Below are 26,929 nucleotides of genomic sequence, written 5' to 3' on the forward strand. Positions count from 1 at the left end.
AGAGCCCACACACAAGAAAACAATTTACCCAAAACAATAATGTAAAATAAAAAAAGGAAATTACATTATTCGATGGTACATCGTAACGTATGAGTTATGATGCCCACAGATATTAACATTTCCATACGCGTGGATGTACACAAACAAAACAAATTTTGAAACTTTTTTGTGTTGCTGTTTATTTTTGATGTTCTGTTCAAATTTACTCCCGGATAACAATGAAAACAAAAATACAAGTTTTTTCTCATAATAATCTCTTCTATTTATTTTTTAATTTCAGTTCATCCGCCACGGAATTGATATCCCGACGTGGAGTATTTTCACGACATCATTATGGTTCAGTTGATCAGGTAAGCCAGAACCCCAGTTATGACAATAAATAAAAAACCACCATAATATGGAATTTATTTTCTTTGTTAACAGAGGAATTAAATTGTTATAAAAACAAGCAATGGCTTAATTTCAATAGCGGTTAAAGCAGAAAATTATTATTTTTTTTCTGAGAGAGAGTACAACATATTTTAATTAAAAGCGGAAATTAATTTTTAATCTGTGAAAGCTTCCAAACATACAATGTACGTATGTGGGAAATGTAAAGTGATGTATTTGATATGTCAAAGGGAAATTTTAATTTCTTAAGCCCAAAATCAAAGAAAACAAAATTGTTTTTGGTGGCAGCACTGATAACGAATAATAATCCCGGAATAAAAATAAAATTGGTGGTAATATTTGATTTAACTTCTCGGAAAATTTTTAACTTGAATACTGATATTAAAATAATGAGTTGCTTTAAGGGGCTTTTCTACTAAGAAGATTTGATCTATACAAACAGTTATTATTTGCATATTGTTTTATTGGACACAAAAAGGGAGTCTTCATTTATAATTTTATGGACTGTGAATAGGAAAATCAAAACTGTGGCTAACAGAGGCTGTTTAGGTTCGATGCATTGTAGCATACCAATTATTATTCACATTAATTGGCCACTCATTTGAGTCAATGAGTCACATTCGCTTGGTTCGGATTGTAGGAAAGAGTATCCGCTCATTCACACTCTCTTTCCTAGAAGTCACATTCGCTCAGTTCGGATGCAGACATGACTTTCCATTACTACGATGTCGATGTGATCTCGACCTTGTTTACGCTACATTTTCTCACGGCGACTCACTGGCTTCCCCGCTTTGGTTAAATAAACGTCTCTCGCTATCGTAGTTAACGCCGAAGGTCATGCATGTGCTTCTACATAAAGAGCTTCTACATTGACCTACATCGAAAACTTTTGTCATTCTATGTCAAAATAGAGATCAAAATATAGACCTACATCGAAAAACCCTTGAAAACCCGAAATATGGCCATTTAGTAGAAAAATGCAGCTAAATCATTTAAAATACCGAAAATGGGCAAATACAATTATATGAGAGATAAGTTGAATACTTTTTAGAATAGATGTTTGTCAGCCACCAAAAACCTAAAATACCAATTTGCATCTACTTGCAGGAAGAATAAGGAAAACGCGTTTTGGCGTGATCTTCGATTTTTTTACTATTGGAAAGAACGCAGGTGGCAGGTTTTTGAGGGACCTAATCATTGTGAGCAACTTGACCTTTGAAATTTCGTTCGGATATTTTTAATGCGCACAAAAGTACATCTGCAAAATGTAAGGAGGAATCGATTCAAATATAGATATAGCTTTCGTATATATATTTTATCCGACATTATTCGGCTGCCACACAAAGGACACTTTGTATCCGATCGATTTAAATGTTGATATGGTGGGCACATGAATCATGTGCTCTGATCGGATCATATATAAATATACTTATATACAACAGTGAAAAAAAAATATAAATAAGCTTAACCGAGCATTTAATCTTTTTTATAAATAGCTCAACAATTTGAAGATGTATTTAGGTATATCTTAAGCATGTTTTCATTTCCTGTTTTTCTATTTTAAAGTTATGCCCCACATGCGCGAATATATTTAACAGAAACGACATAAAACCGCACAAAACTCGAACCAGGAGCTGTTGGCTATATCAAAAAGAGCGTTTAAGAAGTTGTTTCTAGAATTGGAAAAACACTGGCATACGTGTATTATATCTGAGTGCGACAAAGGGACACGTTTATGGTAAATAAGTAAACGGTCCAGGTTTTGATCAGACCTTAACTACCCTTTTTTCATCAGTCCTCGTTTTTCTGTCGACGACACCGATGGACAGTTTTTAATTAGTTTACATGTCCTAGCTTCATCCTTCCATGGATATATTTCGATATTGGTGCTAATTTTGACATAAACCCATATAAAGGTCCCGTAAATTTGGGGTATAGGTGCTTATTTTCCATAGTCCCTCATATAAAGTTTCCGACCGCTTTCATTATTTTGAAGGTGTTACTTGTAGGGGACACCCACTAGCAAATACTTTTCAGTGACATAGTCCCCATATAAAGAACTCGGCCGATTTAAGAATTTTTGAATGCATATCGCGTATTTAAATTAATTTCGCATATTTACTGATATATAAGAATGATAATCGTTCTCGATCCATTAAAAGTATTATATGGTGTATGATATGTATTATATGAGTTTGTTACCCCACGAAATGTTGACCCAGACACACCAAGATACCGATTTCATTACTAGATGAATCGTTCCACGTGAGTCCGTACACCCGTCGGTTCATGGCGCGTTCGAACTGGCCAAAATCGACACATAGAGTTTTAGATAATGATTGGTCTAAAAATAATTTTTAGTCTGATTTTCCGGTTGCTCTGGGGACCGCAATTATAACGCGAGCATCATAAAATAATGGACCATCATTTAGACGAAATGAGCTAGACTTTTGTTTGAATAAAAATTTGTGAAATGTTGTTCTGAAACGCACGGCGTGTTTTTTACACTTGCCCTCAGAAGTTATCTCCTGTTCTGCTTCTCACGTGAATTTAAATTCTCGACTTCTGCACAACAAAAACAAACAATCTATTTGTGATTTTAAACAAGTTATAAGCAATAATAACATATTAATTACATTTTTTTATAAATAATATTTTTTATATAGAAAAAACATGAATGCACTGACTATCACCTTCAAAATATAAGTTTAAAGAATTCACTTCAAAAAGGCGTAAATGCGTCTTACAGAAACGCTCGACGTACGTTTGATACACTTCTACCTTTGAGGTGATTGCCAAACATGCCGTACACATTCAAATTATTTTGACCATTACCGCAATGTAAATATCGTCAAATAATTTCCAGTATAGAGATTTATCCCCACAGTTACTTAAATTTTCGAGGTAGTTGTATACCTTGTCCGACCACCCTGCTCCGCTTACTGATTTTCATATTACACACAAAAGCACACACATAAAAATTAATTTGTACCACAGTAAGGTATAAATTTTTCATAGTCGCTAATATCTCGAGTAATATGCAATATGTGTGAGACAAATCAGCATATATTTTTGTCCGAATTATATCCAAGAATATATCAAAATCATAAAAAAATAATTATTACCCTGAACCTAAGGCACTTTTGCCCAATGAAAATTGATTTTTCTATTTTAGAAAAAAATATATATATCCACATTTAACTGATGACCTCTGACTGAGTTTTTATGAAGAGATAGAGAATATTTCCCTGCCGCATTTCAAACTCCACCTTAGCACATAAATATTTCCTTTTTTAATTTATGTATTCGTTTTTCCTTTTTATTATGAATTATAATCGACACACAACGAATAATCCCATCGATTTCTAAACAAGTTCATGTGTGTACGACAGGTACATGTACATACATGTCGGTATGAATGTCTACATTCTTTCAACAATATCAAGAATACACTCTTCAAATCATGTTGATACATGAAGTTTATACTCAACAGGAAACACATGCTCTGCGGTAAAGAACCCAAAACAGTTTCCTATATCGTTTCTTTTCCGATTCTGTTTATTTGCTTTTATTCCACGAACAAACATACTAACCGCTTAAAACTGGCAAATATTCAACATTTCAGTTTCTTTGGAATTTATGAATAACAACGAATATAAAAATACGTTGAAGGAAGGGGAAAATAAACCATTCTAGGAAGTAGTTTTTGTTGTGTAGCTGAGCACAAAATATGAAATACACGAAACTTTAAAACTAAATTTCAAAGGTTTTATGAATTTTGGTCAAACTTTTCGTTTCGTCTATACATGCGGAAAAGTAAACTTCAAGTTGAAGAACCCAAGAAATATAAACTGGAATTAACAAACGAAAGTTTTTTTTCGAAAACGATATGTCCGTAAATCCAGTTTTCGATTGCCAATGAGAGAAATAATTTAAAAACTTATAAGGGATTATCTGAATAATTCTTTTAATTGGGTTATTAGTACAAAAGTGATTGAAATTAGGTATATTCAAATATTAAATAACTAATTAAAATTAAATCCTCTTGAATAATATATAGAGCTAAAAATGAATTTATTAAAGATTGTTTTTCGAATCAATTCTGGATCATTCAGATTTAATTTAAGGATCTAATAAACTAAGATCGATAGGCTTGTGTTCCCTAAATAAATTTCTAAATGGCTAGTTGTCTGGAATCGACTTGGAAGGTAAATGTGCTGTAAAATACAATACCGATGTGAAAATGGTCTTTATCGATTAATATGATTTTTCAAAGCAATTTTGGATCACTTAGATACATTTAAAAACCCAATCAGCTAAGACGCTGCGTTCTTAATAATCGCCCGGCTTGAGTTCTTGTGCATGGGCTTTATGAGCCTTGGGAATTATGTCCTTATGCAATTTATGTACAAACCTGGATATTTTAAAAACTTTGGGCAAAGCAGCAAATGTTTGTGAGCGACAGTCTCTGTACTGCCGTCCGGTACGGAATTCAAAGAACCCTGTTTGTTGGAAACTACGGTATTAATTCCTAATGTGCGATGATGGGATTAATCGATTCGCTTCCTTTATAAATGACACAGTACATTTCGTAATATTTTAAACAAAATCTAGGTTAAATCCGAAAAAGAGCCTCCAAAAGTCCAAATTTTTTAAACTTGTGATGTTCGTATAAAGCGAAAGGTGTACTTGAACCATCTATTACACATCGTAATATGTTTGCAAAATTTACATTAAATCTCAAGATGGGTCCAATGGGACCTTTTCTTGTCACAATTTTAAAAAATTTGTAAATCTCTCAAATTATTTGTTTGTTGTTTTATATTTGATTCGAACCTACAATAATTCAAGAATGAAATTTCAAGAGAAAATCTGAACAACTCTTGAAGATATAGCCGATTTATTGAGTCAGCATGAAGCAGCGACTGAGTTGATTCTCAAACTTTAAACGCGTTTTCCCGGAACAGTGGTTTTACGAATGGCGGGCACGATACCTCAAAAAAACTAAAAATTGGATCGGTTCTAAATTTTGATACGTATGAACTGGGATAAATACAACTGGTGAATATCTTACTTATATTTTAACTTAGGTTGTGGTCAAAAATAGGCGATTTTGCAAAGAACTTTTTTCGAACGTCCGCCATTTTGTTAATTTTTGAGCAAAGACTTCAGGCTGTTTGCCTGTTTGCTGAGTACAACTCAAACTCAGAACAGTGGAACATTACCAGTTTTTAAGGAAAAGAGCTATGATTTTCTTCGAAGTGCTTCTTCGATGAACCCCTTCATATGCAAAGATGAATGAAACTTCACTTATGATGTTTTATACCCTCCACCATCATATGGTATGGTATATATTTAAACAAAAGTCTTTCATTTCAATGGCGGTGATCTTGCCGATCTCAAGAACATCCGAATCTCAAAATTCCAACACAATAAGAAATACCACATATCTGGCTGTTGTATGAACTAGAATTATTGGCTTCTCTCGAAAATTAGCAAAATTACGTTTCTGGGAAAAGTATGTGCTTTGAGTTCGCATGGGCTAGAAAATATCTTCACTAAGAATTATCTTCGACACTGGATGTCGACCAAACCCCAAGCACCGAATATTACGTTTCGTATCCATTATTCTGGATTACATTCGCACGACCTTAGGTATTTAGATATATTAGGTTGGGGAAAAAAAATCCATTATTTTTTCGGCTGATGGCTGTACTGATAGATTTCTCGTAAAGTATCAATCAAACAATTTCAGATTTATGCTCGTTGAAAAGGTGACATTTCGCAGCTTTTTGTTAGCATGTTAGCAGTCTTAACATCGCCCTGGAGCTAAAAATCTACCATAAAACTGTTTTAAACTGGAGAGGTGTCGTGTTCCATCAGGACAACGCTAGGCCACACACATCTACAGTGACTCGCCAGAAACTTCAGGAGTTTGGTTGGGATGTTTTAATGCATCCGTCACACAGTCCGTACTTGGCACCAAGCGATTATCATATTTTTCTTGCATTCCAAAATTTATTTAATGAGAAAAATTGGTATATAGGGAGGATTTTTAAAATCGACCACTAGATTTTTTTTTTTTTTTTTTTTGCAAATAGAGAGCAGTACTTCTATGAAAGAGGTATTATGAAGTTCCTTTTTAAATAGCAACAAATCATACAGCAAAACTGTACATATTTGGCCTAAATCGGACATTCCGAAGCATGTTCAATAAAGTCCTATAATTCATTTAAAAATAATGGAAGTTCTTTTTCCCCAACCGATAATAATTATAATATCAGGCAATATTGCTTCCCTGGCAATTATTTTGTTTGTTAATAAATTTGTGTTGGTTTTACAAATTTCCCGGTTGATTTTTAGTTAATGACCTCCAAAAAGTTCTGGATTGGTTTAAAATCTGGGAATTGGGCATGCCAAGAAACAACTGCAAACAGAACAGGAAATAGTCGAAGGATACAGGAGCAATTCGAAATCACCACAATTTTCACTTGTGAAAATACCCAGATTTTTCTGTGGAATTGTTAAGAAATTCGTTATCAAATCATACACAGGTTAAATTGTGTTATTCGATCGTTTGATTTTCTTTGTAAAAAAGGGTATTTTATATACTGGGTATTTTATATTCTAGCCTGGAAATTAATATCAGCTTTCAAAACTTCAATAAGATCATAGCCACATTTTGTAATCCAAAGTAGACTTGCTGCCAATTTTCCAGTGAATAGAAAATAGGCGGCTATATTTTAAAATATCCTCGAAATAAATCCGCATATAATTATTTCCCTTTTAGAAATCAACGTACAATGGCAAAATATGCTGTAATATTTCGTAGTCAATAAAATATTTTATATAATACCTTATTTTTTTCATATTTTTCCTTATTACTTTTAGACTACCCTTTTTTTCTTACGTAAAATGAGGTTAAATGCAAACGTTATAATTAAAAACATTGGAAAACATTAAAATATGTCACCAGACTCTATCTGGCAAATATGCGATATTATCTGTTCACAGAAATGTGAATAATATTTTTCTCATTAGTACAAAAATTAAAAAAATTCTTAATGAAAAAGAAAATAATTCCGGAAGCAGAGCGATATTAACATTTTCCAAACAAGTGATTTTTAATTAAAGAAACTATTTCGTATTGTTTGAATGCGGATAGGGAGGGGGTGACAGACAATTTAAAAGCTTCATATTTCAAGTATATTAAACACAAATTAATTCAGAATTTATAAATGAAATAGGTAAACTGAAGATAATTGCGAAGAGAAATAATAATAAGTAAGATCATGAGAAACCAAAAACTAAAACATAACAAACGTCGTTGTATTCGGCAGTACCCTCAAACATGAGGTGTATATTAAAAATATCTGCAATTTTTAGGAGTCTTTTCGATATGGAGGGTTATGCCATGATTTATTTTTAAGAATAAGATTTAACACCCAAATAATATCCATATAAGAGACCATTCAGTTTCAAAAACGCACTCATTATACCTAAAATATGGGTTTATTGGTTCAAAAATTTGCTCAAAAAATCTTATTTATATCTCTTTCAAACTCTGATTGAGAAACTATAGAAGTTCATTTGTTCATTGTAAGGTGTGAGTGAGAATCGAAAACTTGCCGGTTTTGCAGCAACAGAGCGATATGTGGGCTTTCATATAAAATGGTAGGAGCATTTGATAACCAATGCGAATTCCAAATAGTAAAAAATACCAAATTTAGTTAGTACCGTTATATGCGGACTATCGTAAGAAGTTGACCAATATTGATAATTTTTGGTAGGAATATGTGTCATACATTAAAAATTACAATCAATTTTGTTTAAAATGTGCCAAAAATCCACAAAATACTGAATACAATTTGTGCAAAGATTTTGGGGTATGAAAAATTACTCTTAGGGTTGAATGTTTGTGATTACATTTCTTCAGTAAAATTGAATGAAGGAATTTGTTTTAGAACAGTTCGTCTTTCTAACTACATTAATTAATGACGAAAATGACACACAAGGCCTTAAACCGGATAATTAATTAAACCGGATTCCAATTATCTCAAGATGCATTTTTTCATCCGCGCACTGTTCTACAAAAATGTTTTTTATAAAATATTATGTGGTTTCCTCAAAGACGAGAAATCAATATTTTAACGTTTTAATGGTATATTCTCATTTTGACCCGTTTCTTGTTACTAAACCCCTATATTTATGTATTTCCATATATTCAGTATACATTTGGAGTCGATTTACAAATGATCGATATCTCGCGAAAGGAGCAACCAATTGCATCTAAACTTTGCACATCGTAATATTTTCACAAAACTTATTCCAATTAGAAGATGGGGAATATCGGTCCACACCTTCAAAATTATGCTAAAAATTCATTGGTTCACTCTTTCTGATACCTCCCCGACGAATGGTTAAAATTTCCAATATTTAAAAACTAAATATTACGCGAAATAATAAAAAGCGTAGGGGATGATAGATACCACGCAACGGCTCTGATTGGCTTTAACATGGCGAAGTCCAGGCTTATCTTGGTACCTCTTTCATCTCAGTTGTGGACACTGACCTCCCCGCGGTGCCACCTGGGGAGCTATTCTCATCACCCGATAAAATAGTGCGCTAATATGTGCCGCGAGTTCACCCATAAGAAATATAAAAAATGGGTTGAGGCGTCGGGTTAGTTGCCCACTCTCGGAAAACCCAACCTACTATGAAAAAGCTAAGAAAAAGAAAACCAAACCCCCTAATGTTGACGACCCCCGCAAACGTATAAAGGACCACGATCTGCGAATCTGCACTTGGAATGTGCGCACGTTGTACAGAGCAGGCGCAGTGTTCGTTTTGGCGGATGTACTCAAGAAGTACAAAGCCGATATTATTGCCTTACAGGAAATGCGATGGAAAGGGACTTGCGCAAGCAGATGAGGCAGTTCTTGGGGTGTTTGAAAGAAAAATTTTCCGAAAGAGCCGATCTGCGATGGAAAGACCAAGTGGAAAACAACATCTTGGAACGTGGTCTTCCAAATTGGTGGATTTGCGCACAAGACCGACGTGCTTGGAAATCTTTTTTAAGCTCGGCTTATGGAACAACCGTTCTGTAACAAGCCAGCTAAGTAAGTAAGTAATAAAAATCGAACAATAAACCTGTTTGTAATTGCCTCAGGGTATTCATCTATCGCCAACACCGACTTTTTTACATGTTATTAAAAAACCAGTGAGCGGAGCAGTATAGACGCACGGGGCCGACCCTACGATAACCTACAAAACTATCATTGAACTCTAATTTTCTGCGGATCTATATACCGAGTCTGGGCAATATTTGCACCTATTGACGATTAGACGCCAACAGCTCCTCTGCTGCAACAATTCCGAATCATGTTTTACCGGAGTAAAAAAAACATTCCATAAGATTCTCCGAAATGTCGTATGATCATCATCGAAAATTATAGGCGTTATCCTTGACCATAACCTGAACCTCACGCAAAATTTCCCAACCATAAGAGCTACATTTCCGACCTCTAGTGTAGTAATGATAATATCAAACAGTATAAGAATACACAGAATCAATTTAAAGGTCAACCACTCCTCAGGTCTATTTCATCCAGGCTTAAATATATAGTTCAAACTTTGGCACTTTGCACAGGAAATTCAGGGTCCATGCTTATTTTTTGACACGATCCCGATCTCCATGCATGCTTCTGGAGCGACCAGAGAAATGGACAAAAATTGGTCATTTGGTTAATTTCATCTCCTAAATATTATAACCAAGAGTGTGTGTGGGTGTTTTTTTTGCCATCGTCCAAAAATTAATAAATTTGTAAAGCAATGGATCCGAGCCAGTCAATTCCACTGTGGTGTCAAGAATTGAGCATCGCTTAGAGCACTTTATGGTGAATTTTACATAGGTTCTTAGTTTTCATTTGTACAAGTCAAAGCAAACTCCAAAATTATAGCAAAGTTATTATAGACTATTTGAATCGGTCACGTTATCAGTAGACCTTTGCCGATAAACTATTTGAAGCGATAATATACATCGCTAAGTTTTTTTTAGATGACAGGTTCATATTGTAAAACTCTTTAAATCCCCCCTAAATGTTGATAGATTTGTATAAAACTTATTTCCGAAACATACGATAGTCAAATCTGTGGTCCATCCATTGGCCAAGTCATATCTATATTGTTTAAGCGACAGGCATACAAAGTGGTGGTCGGTAAAAAAAGACTATCACACTGTCCCTAAATGATACAAATGATAAATCCTATTTTATTGACATTTCATTGTTTAGTGAATTTATTAAATTTATCAACCTATCCATTTGATATGTTTCGAACGAGTGGAACCATTTGCACAGAATTCGAACAAATCTACGTTTTTTCTTCAATTTATACTTTTCTTAGAAAACAACATAGAAATGTTTTATGATGACGCCAAATAAGAATAGGGAGGACATATGATGAGGATGGCTGGTATACATACCCGTTTGTATAGATGAATTGGCATCTAGGTTAAAAACTGTATTTATGAATGAGACTAGCGAGGTGAATAAGCTACGAGTTTGCAGATATTTTGTATTTCTATTGAAATCAAGTCAATTTGTTTTCTGTAAAGATTCACATGAATGGACGAATTACTCTCTCATGTGCATACATCCTAACATACATATATGTGTCCATGCATAAAAATTTTCATTCATATGTATTTACATATAGGTTACATATGTCATCTGTAACTACGCAAAAAATATCTTTGTGTACAATCTCATGCCATTCCAAATGACATTGCCGCTATTTTTTGAAATCACCATCACTCTTCAGTAATTCAAGAAACTTACACCTGATGTAATCCCGTTGTCGTACACGAATACCTCGTATGCATGTTGGGGCGTGTTAATTACTCATATCTTTTTATAAGCTGAATATTTACATTGTACCTAAACGCAATGTATGTACATGGTACATTGGGGAGGGGGGTGCAGGGGTGACTGTGATTGTAGCTTGGGGTTTAAAATATTAAAACGTATGAAAAGATAACAGTGTAGTTTATATGCAGTGAAATCTTTTAGGATTTCTGTAAGCTAAGTAAATATTTATGAACATTGAATGACAAGTGCGTGATATTGTATAGTTTGTTGTTTTGTCCTGCAGTTTTTTTTTTTTTTTTTTGTGAAACACAAATACTCTTATGAGCTTGAGACTAATTGAAAAATTTGCGTAATCTGTGGGACATGACATGAAATGACTTATGAGTAAAATGAAAATTGATTGATGGGTTGCAGGTTATGATAATTATTCATAAAAATATAATACAAATTCTTGATCAAAATACAAGTTCACATCCCTCTGTCTGTTGAAATCACGACAAAGCTCGCAATATTGGTTGAGGAAAAATAAATTCATTATTTTTATATGAACTATAACATGATTGGGAATGTCCGATTTGGGCCAAACATGCACCGTTTTGTTGTATGATTTGTTGCCATTTTTAAGGTAGCTTAATAAAGCCTCTCTCATAGAAGTCCTGCTCTCTACTTGCGAAAAACTCAGAACCTTCCTGGTTTGGCCTCCGTTTGAGATCCTTTACCGCTATCATCTCCAGTCACCATACGTTTATGAAATGAGTCTATCTCATTCCGTTTGACCAAAGCTTCGCAGATGGAAATTCGATTCATCCGGTTTTTTCAAAAAATAAAAAAGGAAGTATAGAATGATATAGCTAGATTTAGATATAGCTCCTATATATATTATCGTGCGAGTTTATGTAAATGGTGCACCAAAGATTTATATATAGCTCCCATATATATTTTAGTCTGATTTTAAGTTATTGGTGCACCAAAAACCCGGAGTTAGTCCGATTGACTTAACATTTTGCACAACATACTGATGTTAGTAACGTTTGGAAAGTTTCTTTGAAATCCCTTCAGATTTGGATATAGATTCCCATATATATTTTCATCCGATTTTAAGTAAACAATGCACCATAGACTCTATTAATTCAATGGGTTCCAAATTTTGACACGTTATTTTGGACCTATATAGCTTTAGTAGGAGAAGGTCTTCCCTATTTATACCCTTCACCACACTGTGGCACCGGGTATTATGTCTTTGTGCATATGTTTGTAACAGGCAAAAGGAAACGAGTTAGACCCATAGTTCCTTTTGAGAATATGCATAGAATCACTTTCTGAGTCGATTTATACATGTCCGTCTGTTGGTGTTAAATTGTAAAAAAAGTACAAGTCGCATTTATAATTCGAATTGGATGAAATTTGCCACGGCTCATATATTTGACCCACGGACTAACTCTATTGAAATTGGGAAAAATCGGTTTAGATTTAGATATAGCTCCCATATATATTTTCGTCCGAATGGTGCACCAAATTCCCTATATACAGTAGTGTTGGCGGTTTATTTGGGATACCATTTGTATTTTGTTTTTGCAAAATAGTCAGGCTGAATCCCAGTTTGTTGTTTTTATAAAAAACAACTATTTATTAGTGGGGAATGTATGGCATTGTTTGCCTAGGGGTAAGGCAGGGAAGACTATAGTTTCGGATCACGCCACTGATCCTCATCAGTTCCCTTAGTTTTTTGTTAGGATATTCTCCCCAGAAGCTATTGGGTATGAAAGGTTTTTTGTATAGAAGCAATAGCTTCTGGGGAGAATATCCTAACAAAAAACTAAGGTAACTGATGAGGATCAGTGGCGTGATCCGAAACTATAGTCTTCCCTGCCTTACTCCTCGGCAAACAATGCCATACATTCCCCAATAATAAATAGTTGTTTTTTTTTTTAAAAACAACAAACTGGGATTCAGCCTGACTATTTTGCAAAAACAAAAAAATCCCTATATACATTTCAAAATTTGGCATAACGTACTGAATTGAGCTTAGAATGATGTCTGCCAAGTTTAGTGAAAGTCGATCCAGATTTAGATATAGCTCCCATATATATAGAAATTTTTTCGCCCGATTTAATGTAAATGGTGCACCAAAGACCCTATATATCTTTCGATTTGCATAAAAGTTGGCATAGAGTTCAGAATTAGGTGCAGAATGGTGTGTGAAAGGTTTTGGAAATCAGTTCAGATTTAGCTCCCATATATATTTTTGAACGATTTATTTGTGCACTAAAGGCCGACGGGCACACAATTTTGTACAATGTACTGAAGTTACTATAATTGAATGTTTTATACGGTGAAGTATTTCTAACAACCTCTTTTATATATTTGTTCGCTCATGACAAGTGTATTTACAGCAATGTTGTGGTTTTTTCTGTACTTGTATTCACAGTTGATGTTGGTGTTCTGCATAATCATGGGGATTTTCGTGCCTTTGAGATGGAAATCTCTCCCTACCATAGCTCGTGTGTTAAGTTTCAAGAAAATCGGGTTAGATTTAGATTTAAGTTCGTTCAATTTCATGTCAATGTTCCTTAGAAAAGGCGACGTCTGTTACGATACACATGTATAATGTACCCAAAGAGGTGAAGGGTATCATATAGTCGGCCCAGTCCGACTTTACTACTTGACTTACTGGGTTTTCTTTTTGTTGAAGTTGTGGCTGGCTGTGCTGCATTTTTTAAGACTACACCATAAGGTAGAGTCGAAATATTTTATTGTTGAAATAACGATAGACATCGCAATATCTAAGATAGAGCTCTGAAATTTAGCGCAGCCATTGCGAGCACTCCTTTGAGATTTGGTATTGCAAGTGGCATATATCGGTGCAGGTTTTTGTTGGCACATCCAGAAGGACCTACATACCGATCGTAGGATAAATTCTATCGATGAATCTCTCTTCCCTATTTTTATTTTTGTAGAAAATTGGCAATTTTCCAAAAATAAGTTTCCTAGTTCAAATCCGAGCCAGATTTGCAGTTGATATCGATAATATAGGCATATCTATAGTGATTTCCTTCATTAATATTTCTAGGAGTTGCAAACGGAAAGACACATTTTTCTTTTTAAAATATTTTACCATCTTAATTTTTATGTAAAACTGACAGATTTAATTTTATTTTTTAGTTACCCCAAACAGATTTGGATGGCATTGATCCCAACTTTAAACGATTTCGTGTTGAAAATGGAGAATCTCTTGCTGAAAAAGATGAGGTAAGTAAAATTTAGAGTAATCCCATGTTAAATATCCCATCCTATAACAGTTGGAGGGTATAGTAACATTTTTTAACACGGTTAATCCAAATATATTTATGATAAATCATTGATATTTTGCTCTGAAATGTCTATACTCATGATGTTGTAAAGTACCAATTTAAAGAATTTTGAATGTCTTCCAATATGCATTTATTCTTTACATCATTAAATGCACCACTATTTTCCGTATTCTCATAAATCTACGAAGTAATTAAAAATGTATCCCCCTAAAAATGAATGAGAATATGGTCCTTGTATAATATAAATATTAAAATTTATTCACTAATTTTAAGTCTGCACCTACATTTTACATAAACTCTACAATTTGTCCACAAAGACAGACCACAACGTTGTGACTTTGCCAGCCAGCACATTTTCTCCCATCCTGATTATGTTTCTGATGGCTGACTATAAGGAAAAGCTCTTCTTCATTATACAGAGAACTTTTTTTTCGTTTTTCATAAATGTCATATATTCATGGCTGCAAAAAAACGTGTAAGAATAGTTTGAAGAGTATGTGGGTGGGTGTGCCGTGCCTGTTTACATTATTATAACAACTACCATGAGTATGACGACTACCACAGCAAGTGTGTGTACAGGTGGCTTAGAGGAGGACCTGAAAGGGAAAAAATAGTTGGCAAAACTAACAGCACAACATGTGACATTAAGAAATGTACGAGACAACCGGTTAGTTATATGAATACCCAGTAAAGTGAATGAATGAATTGTGGCACAAATGAATACCGCCTTTAAGAATGAAAATGCTCCTCGTTATGGTAACAACAATAAAAAATAACTGACAAAATCATGGACAAACCACAAGCAAAAGTACAAGTGAATGAGGAGACAAAAACAACTACCACAACAACAACAACAAAATACTGCTGTGTATTTTAACAAGCCGCTGTGAAAAGTGCACACTCAGGGCTGTCACTGAATGTTGTAAAGATGATAGGCGGTTTATAATAGTAGATTCGGAAAGCAGCTAAATAATATAAATGGATAAACTTTAATAATAATGGTATTTTGTAATGTTGAAAATGGGATTCCATTATGCTTAACAATTTTATTTCGAAATGTAAGCTTATTAAATATACACTATACAAAAATTAAAAGTAACGAATAACCAATAGTCCTATATCGACAAATTTCTGCAAAGATGATTTGCACCATCCAAGAACCCTGAATATCAAATTACAGCCATTTCTGTAAAAATATGGGTCAAGCATGTGCCTATGTCGAAAAGTTAAAAAAATAATATGTTGTTCCCCTTCAATAATCCGGAATGATTCACTTCGATGGGATACTGTGTCTAGAGAACGAAAACAGAGGCTATGTCAAAATGTGGACATATATTGGTAATTTTCGGCATAAAAATATGTCAGCCTCCAAAAACCTGGAATGTCGAATTACAGACATTTTGGCGTTAAAATACGAAAAAACTTTCAAAATGGGCGGGACCTTAAAACATGAGCTATTTTAAACCAGTAAGGAAAGATCAAAAGTCGGGCTGAGCCGACTATATGATACCTTTCACCACTTTGGGTACATAAAATCGATTCAAATATATATATATATCTTGTATATAGAACATACATATCGTCTTTAAAGGAACTTTGAAATAGAATCGGGCGAAAGTAAATGTGTGATCTTCATAGATAATTGAATTTATTAAAAAACCCCATACACATACCATTCTGAAATCTATGAAAAATGCCAGGTCAATCAGGGAAACTTGGATTCGTTGATGTACATATGTATTTGGACCTAAATGAGCAACCGTGGCATATACCATTTGGTATAATGCAGCACAGTGCGCTGTCCAAAATTTTTTCTCGTGTATATGGAACAGACTTAGAGATTCCATTTTCATAAAATCAGACGAAAATATATATGGGAGATATATCCAAATCTAAATCGATTTTAGCAACTTTAATATACATCACTCTAAATTCACGACTTTCAAAATTCGTGTTTCTTAGGCTCTTCATTGCACCATTTACATAAAATCGGACAAAAATTCATTTGGAAGCTGTATCAAAATCTGAACCCATTTCAACAAAACTTGGCATACGTCCATATGGACCTAACTCAGTACACAGTTGGACAACAAAACTTGGCATACGTCCATCTGGACCCAACTCAGTACTCAGTTGGACAAATATTGGGAGCTTGGTGTACCATCTACAAAAAATCGGACGAAACTATATGGAAGCTATATCTAAATCTGAAGCGATTTCAACAACACTTAACATACATCAATATGGATATATTTCAGTGCGCTATGCAACATTCTCCCTTAATCGGACAAATATTGGGAGTTTAGGGCACCATTTACATAAAATCAGACACAACTATATATGGAAGCTATATCTAAATCTGAACCGATATAAAAAAAAAACTTCACAAACATTAAACTGGACCTAATTTAGTACGATGTGCAAAATGTCATCTCGATCGCACAAATATTGGGTGTTTAATGCACCACTAAGGTAAAATCAGGAGAAAATATATATTGGAGCTATATCTAAATCTGAACCGATTTTCTCCAATTTCAATAGGTCCTTGGGCCAAATAAGTGGCGACAAACGGACGGACAAGAAATTTTGTAATACAAGAAACTGATGGTAATTGCTTGGTGCCAAGTCCGGACTATATGACGGATGCATTAAAACTTCCCAACCAAGCTCCCGAAGTTTATGGCGAGTCACTGTGTGTGGCCTAGCGTTGTCCTGGTGGAACACGACACCTCTCCTGTTGGTCAAATCTGGCCGTTTCTGGTCAATTGTAAATGGTTTGCTACAGTTTATTGGTAGATTTTTAGCTCCTGTGGATTCTACGACTACTAACATGCCGGTCAACTTCGATCATTTCTCCGATTTTATCGACATTTTCGACGACCGACGACATTTTTAACACCCTGTAACTCACAACTGAATGCACCAATGAAAAACAGCAAAAAACTTGTTTACTGGGAAATGTCACACTTCCAACGAGCATAAATCTGAAATTGTTTGATCGATACTTTACGAGTACATCCATCTGCCGAAAAAATAATGCATTTATTTGGCTACAGGGCCAGCCACATGCTAAGGAATATGGATAATTATTCTTTATGGATAATGGATAATTATTCTTTAGCATGTGGCTGGCCCAGGCTCAGTGGTCATTTCGAAAGGTCTCTGAGGATTGGAAAAGTGTTTCAGTGCCGACATTATTAAAAGCTCCCTCGATATCCAATATGGTATACCAGTCCAATATGGTATACCTTTAAGTACGCATGAAAACCGTTGCCTTTTGTAGTTGAGAAGGTCTCGTGTATTGGGACGATATCTGCCAATAGTTTTCTCAGGGCTCTTTGATGACTCAAACTCTAGCATAAGATAGTCCCTAGGGTTTGGGAATTCCCGACTTTTTTCATTCCCGGGAAATCGGAAATTCAAAATTTTCATTCCAGACTACACTTCATTGAAAACTTAAATATCTACTGCATACACCTTTGCGACATTTTTTGGCAAATCCGTATTCCCTAAAATATCTGGATCTCTTAAACATACCTTTTAGTCACGTTGGTCACTTAATTCTTTTGGTAATATCTGTGAAATTGACAAGACGATGGAAGTTTGTTCATCTTTCAATATTTAAGCCAGCATGAACAAAAATGTTAATGTATGGTACTATTCATGCAAAAGAACCCTTCTATAGGACATTCAGAATAAATTTGTTCGTGGCGTTCGCCCTACCTGAAGCAGTTGCTACAATATGGGTTTCAAAACATAATTCCAGCAGTTTTTCTTCAATCATTTTTTAGAATATTGAAACTGCCTGTTATATAAATCAGTTTAAAAATGAGTATCTTTCTCTTATACACACATTAAAATAGTGTCCCCTTGTAGTTGTTGTATTATCGGTGGCAATTATTACGACGGATGGATCAATTCTGGTTATGCTTTTAGTATTGAAATGTTTAATTCTGTACTTATATTTATTTAGAAATGTTATTTCCCGTATTCCCGAGAAATAGTATCGGGAAATCCCGGGATTATCGATGTCAAAAAATCGGGAAATCCTGGAATTCTCGATCCCAAACCCCAATAGTCCCCCTTGAAACTGCAAATATCCAGATTAATGGGGTCCCTCCGCCGTTTGAAGCAGGTTATGCATGATCTTTTTTTTGACCGCATCCTTCGCCCCCTTAATGGTCTCCTTCTTTAGTTTTCCAGATGCGCTGTTTTCGCCGTAACTCACGAAATTTAAAAATAAAGATTCCGATCTCGTAATTTAATTGTTAAAATGGCTTATCATATGTCCCGCAGTTTGAAAATGTTTCAGATCATTATACACTAAATAATATATATATATATATATATAATATATATATAGTGCTCATTACCACAAACTGTTCCATTGTTCGCATAAAAATTGATATATGCAGACATATTTTATTATCAGAAACAAAACAATACAGAAAATAAAATGAAATATGCTAAAAACAACAAAATTAGGACAACAAAAATTAAAAATTGTTTCCAACTCCATCGAAATCAGATGATGTTAGTTTCATTGTTCATTATAGGATGAACAATGAATATAGCAAGTCATATTTCATATGAGCTTAGCCTGTGTTGTCATAATGTGGTGAAAATTTAAACCTAATGGTTATAACACAAACTGTTTTAACAATAAAATTGTATTGTTATTAATATGGATGGTAACATGTTGCTTTTTCATGGTTACAATGAAATAATAATGACTTGTTTTATTTGCTCATAAATCACTCTAATAAGCCATCGCCACCAAAAAATTAATTAAAAACATATTTGGGAATATAATTTATATTTTTGTGATATAAAATAAATAAACATAACACATTAAATTGTTTAATGCAGGAACATATTCTTGAAGTTAAAAGTAATTGAAGTAAAATATTATCTATATTCCTTTTTCTTTAAATCCCCGCCATTAAATAAGTATTACTGAAGGTCGCAACAATTATCTCGCCAAAACAAACGGATTTGTGGTAATCCAAAGTCAGCTACCACTCACTACTTGACAATACACTTTAGCCGCAAAGATTTCATTAAACTTTTTCCTCATCTAAGGCGCTTCTCAAAACAGTTGTGTGTGTGCGCGCGGGTATTTATTCTGACTTGTATAGCAACAAGTTAATTGCAACAATAAGAGAATTAATTTTCATAGCTAGTCATTTTGTAAGTTTTCCAATTATAACTGAACAACTTTTTTTGCAATAATTAAGACAACGAGTGCTGAAGTACCTCATTAAATAATGTTTTGCGTAATATACTTATGTATATAACCTTCTTTGATGGCTTGCGAACAATGATGGAAGTGCGTGGTTTTATTTATATACAAAATTTTGCTATTCAAATATGCTGTCTAAGAATTGCGTAAAGTTTTCGCCAATAAAAATGGAAATGTACTGAAGGTATTCAATATATATATCAGAGAGATTGCTTTCTATATTGTCATGTCGTTCGGCACTTGATGCTGACACAATAAATCGGCTATATATATTCAAGAGCTCTTGAGATTTTCACTTGAAATTTTGTAGAGACATTCTTGAATTAGTGTAAAATCGAATTAAATCAAAAAAAAAATGTGACCCCGAGAATGGGGGGTCCCCTTAATTTATGTTCGAAGATGCGGAGTCTTTTAGAGTAATTCTCCCACAAAATGATAAACATTTTGCTGAAAATTTATTTTTTATCATACGAATGAACTAACAGCTTAGAACCAAACTCTGAAAACCTATTATTTTACCAAGCCTAGATCATGCCGAAGGTAGGATCCATTGATCCCCTCCTTCAGGTCCTCCCCCACAAAAGTCAACATTTTCAATACTTTTTTTTTAAAGCCATATTAGGCGAATGGAATGTCCGATTTGCACTACACTTAGCACGATCTATTAACTTTACCTAGCAAGATCAAATCCGAAGATGAGACACATTGTTCCACTCCCTCAGGTACTCCCCATAAAGGTTTATATTTTCTATGTTTTTAAATACAATACATTTTGCAAGATATATTATGATATTTTTATATGAACTATAGGACTTAATTTAACATGCTTCGGAATTTCCGATTTGGGCCAAATATGCCATTGTCCTGCTCTCTATTTACTCTAGAAGTTGATTTTCACAATCCTCCCTAGATACCAATTTTTTTTCTTTAAAGAAATTTTTCAATGCAAGAAAAACACGATAATTCCTTGGTGCCAAGTCTGGACTGTATGGCTCCCGAACTTTCTGGCGAGTCACTGTAGATGGGGGTGGCCTAGCTTTGTCCTGGTGGAACACGGCACCTCTCCTGTTGGCAAATTTCGTTGGTTTCTGGTCAATTGCTATCTTCAAACGGTCCAGTTGTTGACAGTAGAGAACAGAATTTAGCTTTGGGCCAATGGAAGCAATTCATAATAAATAATCCCAATAGTTCCAGTGCCACTAAATGCTTAGCAGAACCATCCTGGTCGTTAGTCCCGGTTTAGCTACCGTTTGAGGTACTTCACCGCTCTTTGACCACGATCGTTTTCGCACAGGGTTATCATATGTGATCCATTTCTCACCTCCAGTCACCATCCGTTTAAGAAATGGGTATATCTCATTCTGTTTGGTCAAGGCCTCGCAGATGGAAATTCGATCTATCCTATTTTTTTCTGTTAATTGATTTGGCACCCAAACATCGAGCTCCTGGGTGATGTTACGACTCCTAACATTCCCCAACCTAATATAAATTTGATTTAGGCCGGGAAGAAATGTGCAGTTTGGCTTAAATCGGCAACTACTTTGAAGAGTGATCGTGTACACTATCCAGTCATGCAGGTATTTGTCAACCAGACTGAAATGATTACCTCTAGGCTGGGGAGTATGCCTTAAGGCAATGGTATTAAAAATAAAGAAGATATTTGTCTACGTGAATTATCCTAAATTTGGAACTGATTGTATTAATAGCACCCACCAGTCGTAAAACAATATCTCGAGAAAATAATATTTCAAGTTTGAGAAACGGTATTGCACTCTTAAAAGACAAAACCAATTTAGAAGTGTGGTGTTATGTAGAGGCTGCATTAAAATAAGACTTACACTGACAAAGGCATTTCTTGTTCAATGGTAAGCAGGAATACAAGAGTACAGTCAATTCTGCGGAAAATCTGCAAAACATCGAGTAGTGATTTATAAAATTTACGGATATATATTACATTCAGATGTAGATGTTTCACTTTTACGTAGACAAAATAATTTTGTTGTCATTCAAATAAACTCCCAATCTATCAAATCATATTTTCCATTTTTATTTGTATTAAATCTCTGGATAAAAATCGGTATGTCTATTTGGCATTTATTTGAGCCTAAATGCCATTATCTATGTTATAATTTCATATAAAACATATTATGTTGGCATATAGAATTATAGATGTATGGCATTACACAGTCATAACTTAATGCTTCATTTCATAATAACATACCCCTGTGGAAATAAACATTGCAATTTAACAACAACAGCCCCAGGATAATACCTCTTAAAGCCATGTGGGGTGCTTTATGTGAGATTGAAAAAAAGAAACAGAAAATAAAATGAAACCATTTATTTGTATGTGATTTTAAAATATAAAAACATTAATTTCGCCAATGGCTAGGAATCATTCCAATGCCTTATACAAATAACAGACATACGGTCATAGATACAAACACACATGCATAAATACACCTACCTACGTACATATATGTGAATCAATTCCACAAATTTGCTCATACATTTGTCTGGTACTGTCATGCTTTCTTGTATATATATATTCCAATAACAACAACGACAATAACAGCATATCACATCCGTATTAAAACAAGACAATATAAATATATATGTAGGCATGTATGTATGTGTATATTTATGTATTTGTCATTGTATGAAGATTTCACCTAACGTATGTTTAAAGTATTTTGACATTTGATTGATTGCAGTTGACAGAAATTTGAAAAAAAAAAAATATGTCCTTTAAACACAATTGAAAATAAACACCCAGCCCATATCCTCCTCCTCCACCAATGCAGAATCCTAATTCACATTGACAAAAATTGATTGTATTTCAACATACTGAGGCTTTTCAATTGAGAATTTTAACATGCTTTTTATGTTTCATTCATTCTTTGTTTTGTCTTCTCTTTTTTATTTACAGGTATTCGGCTCGCCCAGTACACCAATATTGGAAAATCCCGAACATCAGACACGTTGGTATTTCAAATATTTTTTGGGCAAATGTAAGTAAATCAATTTGATGAAATAAAAATTGTCAATAGACATTTTAGTGAATGTGTGTGGGCGAATGTATGTGTGTGCGTTGTAAATAAATACAATTTCCAAGTAAAATATCGTATTTAAAATGGATCATTGTTAGACTCATCAATGAAATTGGTATATTAAATAAAAACATAGACACATGAGTATGTGCCCACCTACATAGATATGTACGTAAGACCATTAGGATTTCAAATGACCAATATTTTGGATTTTCTTTTTTTTTTGTAATCGTCTTTTTCAATTTTATTAAAAATCTTTCAAATTAAAAGCTCTTTTGATACCATGACAATTTCGTGAATAATAGGCGTATTTATTTCTTGGAGGACGAAAAACAAGTGAGGCATTTCGAAACCATCAGTAATGGTTTCAAATAATATAATTTATCAACTGCGAATTCTTGATAAAAATTGTAGGCCTTTCAAAAGATGATGTATTTTCTGTACCACTACCATTCATAATAAATTCGAAACATATCAAATGTTATTTTTTAAATAACATTGAAAATGATAAGGATAAGGGTAGATCAACCACAACAACTAAAAACGCTGTGTCGAACTTTTTATACACACCAACATATGTGATTCAAAAATTCTTAAAACGCTCAGGATTTCTATATGGGGACTATGTCATTGTAGTTCCAGACACTCAAGATGGAAACATGTGCTAGTAGCTTCAACACATCGAAAATTGGGTGGAACCTTTACATGGTGGCTATTTAAAAACACGGCAATATAAGAAAGTATTAAACATTCTGCGAAGTAATTCAACAGGAATCCGGAATGCCAAATTTCAGTAGCTTTGTGGAAACATGCGGCTAAAATCTACAATATACGGAAAATTATGGGCACTTTGTTAATATAGCGACGTGACAAAACATGACCTAGCATCAAACATCTTCTGCAAAGATGTTTTCACTTCACTAATTCTGAGTGCCAAATCACAGGTACTTCGGTGAAGAATTTCGGTTTAACCATCAAAATACCGAAAATGAGGAGACTCCTCCTGTATGTGGGCGGATCCATGCGAATGTGGTTGTATATTGATGGGGAAATTTTGCTATAACGAAAACCGAGAGTTATCCCCTACGGGATATGTCAAAACTTGGCCCTATATCGAAATATTTTTGCAAACTAGTAATCATCCTCCAAGAACCCGGATAAATAAATTACCGCCACAATTTTACACCAGGAAGGAAACCTGGCCAAAGAATAAGCTTGACTGTTTTGAAGAAGATCAGTCAATATTTATATTCTGGAGCGTATATAGTTACTCCTGAAGGATATATCCCCGGGAAGTTGATAGTTTATCCAAGAGAATGATTGCCCCTGATATAGATACTAATTATATTCATCTATGTACTCGGGTGTTGGAGTTATGTGTGGAGTCTATGTGTTATGATATTTTTTAGTAACACATTTTCGCCCCAATAGAGGGCCCCCATAGAGGGTGAAATTGTCGCCCTTGTTGCTTTGAAATAATACATGAAGTTGCGGTTATGGTCAAGGACGATGCCAATACCTATCGGTGATTTTGAGATTCTATTTAGGGGGTGTAATGAACCGAAAACTTTATTTTTGTTAGATTTTCTAGTCGCTATATAGGCTATTATTATATGCCGAACATCACATATTTTACATTGTTAAGGGGATCTGACCAAATATTTTAAACGCCTGTTTAGATGATGATCAATCAATATTCCGAGGGTCAAATCCAGCAAAACTTGAAGTGACCAAATTTATATTTTATGGCGCAATTATTCATCTCGGAAAAGGAAAATTTGGAAAATATGCCAAGGCTAAAAAGTGGAGCTGTTGACCTTTAATGAGGCAAAAGGGAGCAAACATCGCGAAATATTACCCACTCTCAGAATATAGAAACGCAGAAAATTAAATTTTCGTGGTTGTTGTGTAGGGTTGGCCCCGTCCGATTATACTGGCCCGCACATTGGTTCTATTCTAGGTATAAAGAATTCGTCAAAGAAAAGAATTTGTAGACTTCGTAACTACTCCTACCATATTTGATATTGCGAAAATGTCTAATATAGGTCCTCAATATAGAAATTCCGCCCCATCCTGAATGTTTTCATTGTCGCTGGCACATTGTCCCGTCGTAGTTACTGTAATTTGGCATTGCGGGGTTAAAGCAAAATTCAATATAGATTCATGGTACGACAAATGATCCCACCCCATTGTAAACTACACAACCCCGCGAAATATTGGTCTTAGACTCACCTTCTAGAATACTGGTCGTCATATCTGGACTAGCTGAGACGATCTAGACATGAGTGTCCGTCTGTCCACAGTTGCGTACTAATAGTTATGAAATTTTGCAAGTAGGTTGCGGCAAAAGAAAAATGACCGGTCAAGGATCAATTACTATATGTTTGTATGTTTTCGCTCTAAGGGCTACAATTACGACCCGAACATCATGAAATTGTAAACAGAGAAGGAGATCTGACCATGGAATAAGCCTGTCCATTTTCATGATAATCGCTCAGTATTTTGCGGGTCAAACAGACCCAGACTTTTGTGTGAAAAATGTCAAATTATACATTCTATGGCGTGTATTTTTACCCCGGAGCGACATAGACAGGGAAGTTCACGTATATCATTGGATTCTAGAATTATACATAAATATTTACAGGGAATTGTTGATATGGTTAAGTATTATCATTGCACCACTAGAAGGTGGAAACGTCGCCATGATCGCAACGAAGGTAACTTAAAAACAATATTGCCCATTTCCAAGACATTTGCTGCCATTTCCATTGCTACTGATATACATGTGAGAAATATTTTTGTCTAATAGGTTTACTCTCAATCGAGACGCTAAAGGGGTATTTTCGGCCCCCATTTCCAGAGATGATTGAAAATTCATTTAAAATGGGGTTATAGCAGGTCAGAATATTCTACCAAAATTTTCGCCATAAAATGTATATTTAAATTCCGTTATTTGTATATGAACTATAGGACTTTATTTAATATGCTTCGGCATGTCCGATTTGCACCGATTCTTTGCCATTTTAAAGGTAACCTCTCTCATAGAAGTCTTGCTCTCTATTTGCAAAAAAACACGAGTAGTAGACCAATTATTTATCACTAAAGAAATTTTGCAATACAATAAAAATATGACAATCGCTTGGGGCCAAGTCAGGTCTGTATGGCGGATGCATTAAAACTTCTCAACCAAGCTCCCGAAGTTTCGGGCGAGTCACTGTAGATATGTGTGGCCAAGCATTGTCATGGTGGAACACGACACCTTTCCTGTTGCCCAATTCTGGTCAATTTTAAATGGTTTAAAACAGCTTTATGGTCCATTTTTAGTTCCTGGGCGATGTTACGGCACCTTTCCTGTTGCCCAATTCTGTCAGGTTCTGGTCAATTGTAAATGGTTTAGCAGGCAAAAGCAAACGAGATAGACACATGGTTCCTTTTCAGAATATACATAAAATAACTTTTTAATCCGTCTGTCTGTCTATGTTAAATTTTAAACAAAGCATAGGTCGAATTTTTGATTCGAATTGAATGAAATTTGGCACAGCTCATTTATTTGGCCCAAGGACGAACCCTATTGAAATTGGGAAAAATCGGTTCAGATTTAGATATAGCTCCCATATATATTTTCGTTCCATTTAAAGTAAATGGTGCAAAAAGGCCCTTTATATCTGTCGATTTGCACGAAATTTGGTACAACGTACTAAATTGAGCCTAGAATGATGTCTGCCAAGTTTCGTGAAAATCGGTTCAGATTTAGGTATAGCTCCCATATATAGTTTCGTACGATTTCATGTAAATCGTGCACCAAAGTCCCTATATATGTTTCGATTTGTACGAAATGTGTCATAACGTACTGAATTGAGCCTAGAATGATGTGCTCCAGGGTCGTGAAAATCGGTCCAGATTTAGATATAGATGTCATAGATATAGATATAGCTCCCATATATAGTTTCGGATTTCATGTAAATGGTGCCCCAAAGTCCCTCTGTATTCTCTTGATTTGCACGAAATTTGGCATAACGTACTGAATTAAGCCTAGAGTGATGTCTGCCAAGTTTGGAAAGCAATGAC

The 26,929-nt window shown here is 34.5% G+C and overlaps 1 long non-coding RNA gene across 1 annotated transcript; it reads left to right on the plus strand.

The window, feature by feature from the left end:
• Nucleotides 1-278: 278 nt before the first annotated feature.
• LOC133328461 (uncharacterized) lies at nucleotides 279-22,822 on the plus strand. Its single transcript, XR_009754286.1, has 3 exons — nucleotides 279-350; nucleotides 14,421-14,507; nucleotides 22,741-22,822. It is a non-coding gene; the product is annotated as an uncharacterized LOC133328461 (long non-coding RNA).
• The last annotated feature ends 4,107 nt before the right edge of the window (nucleotides 22,823-26,929 follow it).

The sequence above is a fragment of the Musca vetustissima genome, unplaced genomic scaffold (assembly GCF_032173495.1).
Source record: "Musca vetustissima isolate MV318-11 ecotype Yass unplaced genomic scaffold, APGP_CSIRO_Mvet_v1 utg62092, whole genome shotgun sequence".
Taxonomy (NCBI): Eukaryota; Metazoa; Arthropoda; class Insecta; order Diptera; family Muscidae; genus Musca; species Musca vetustissima.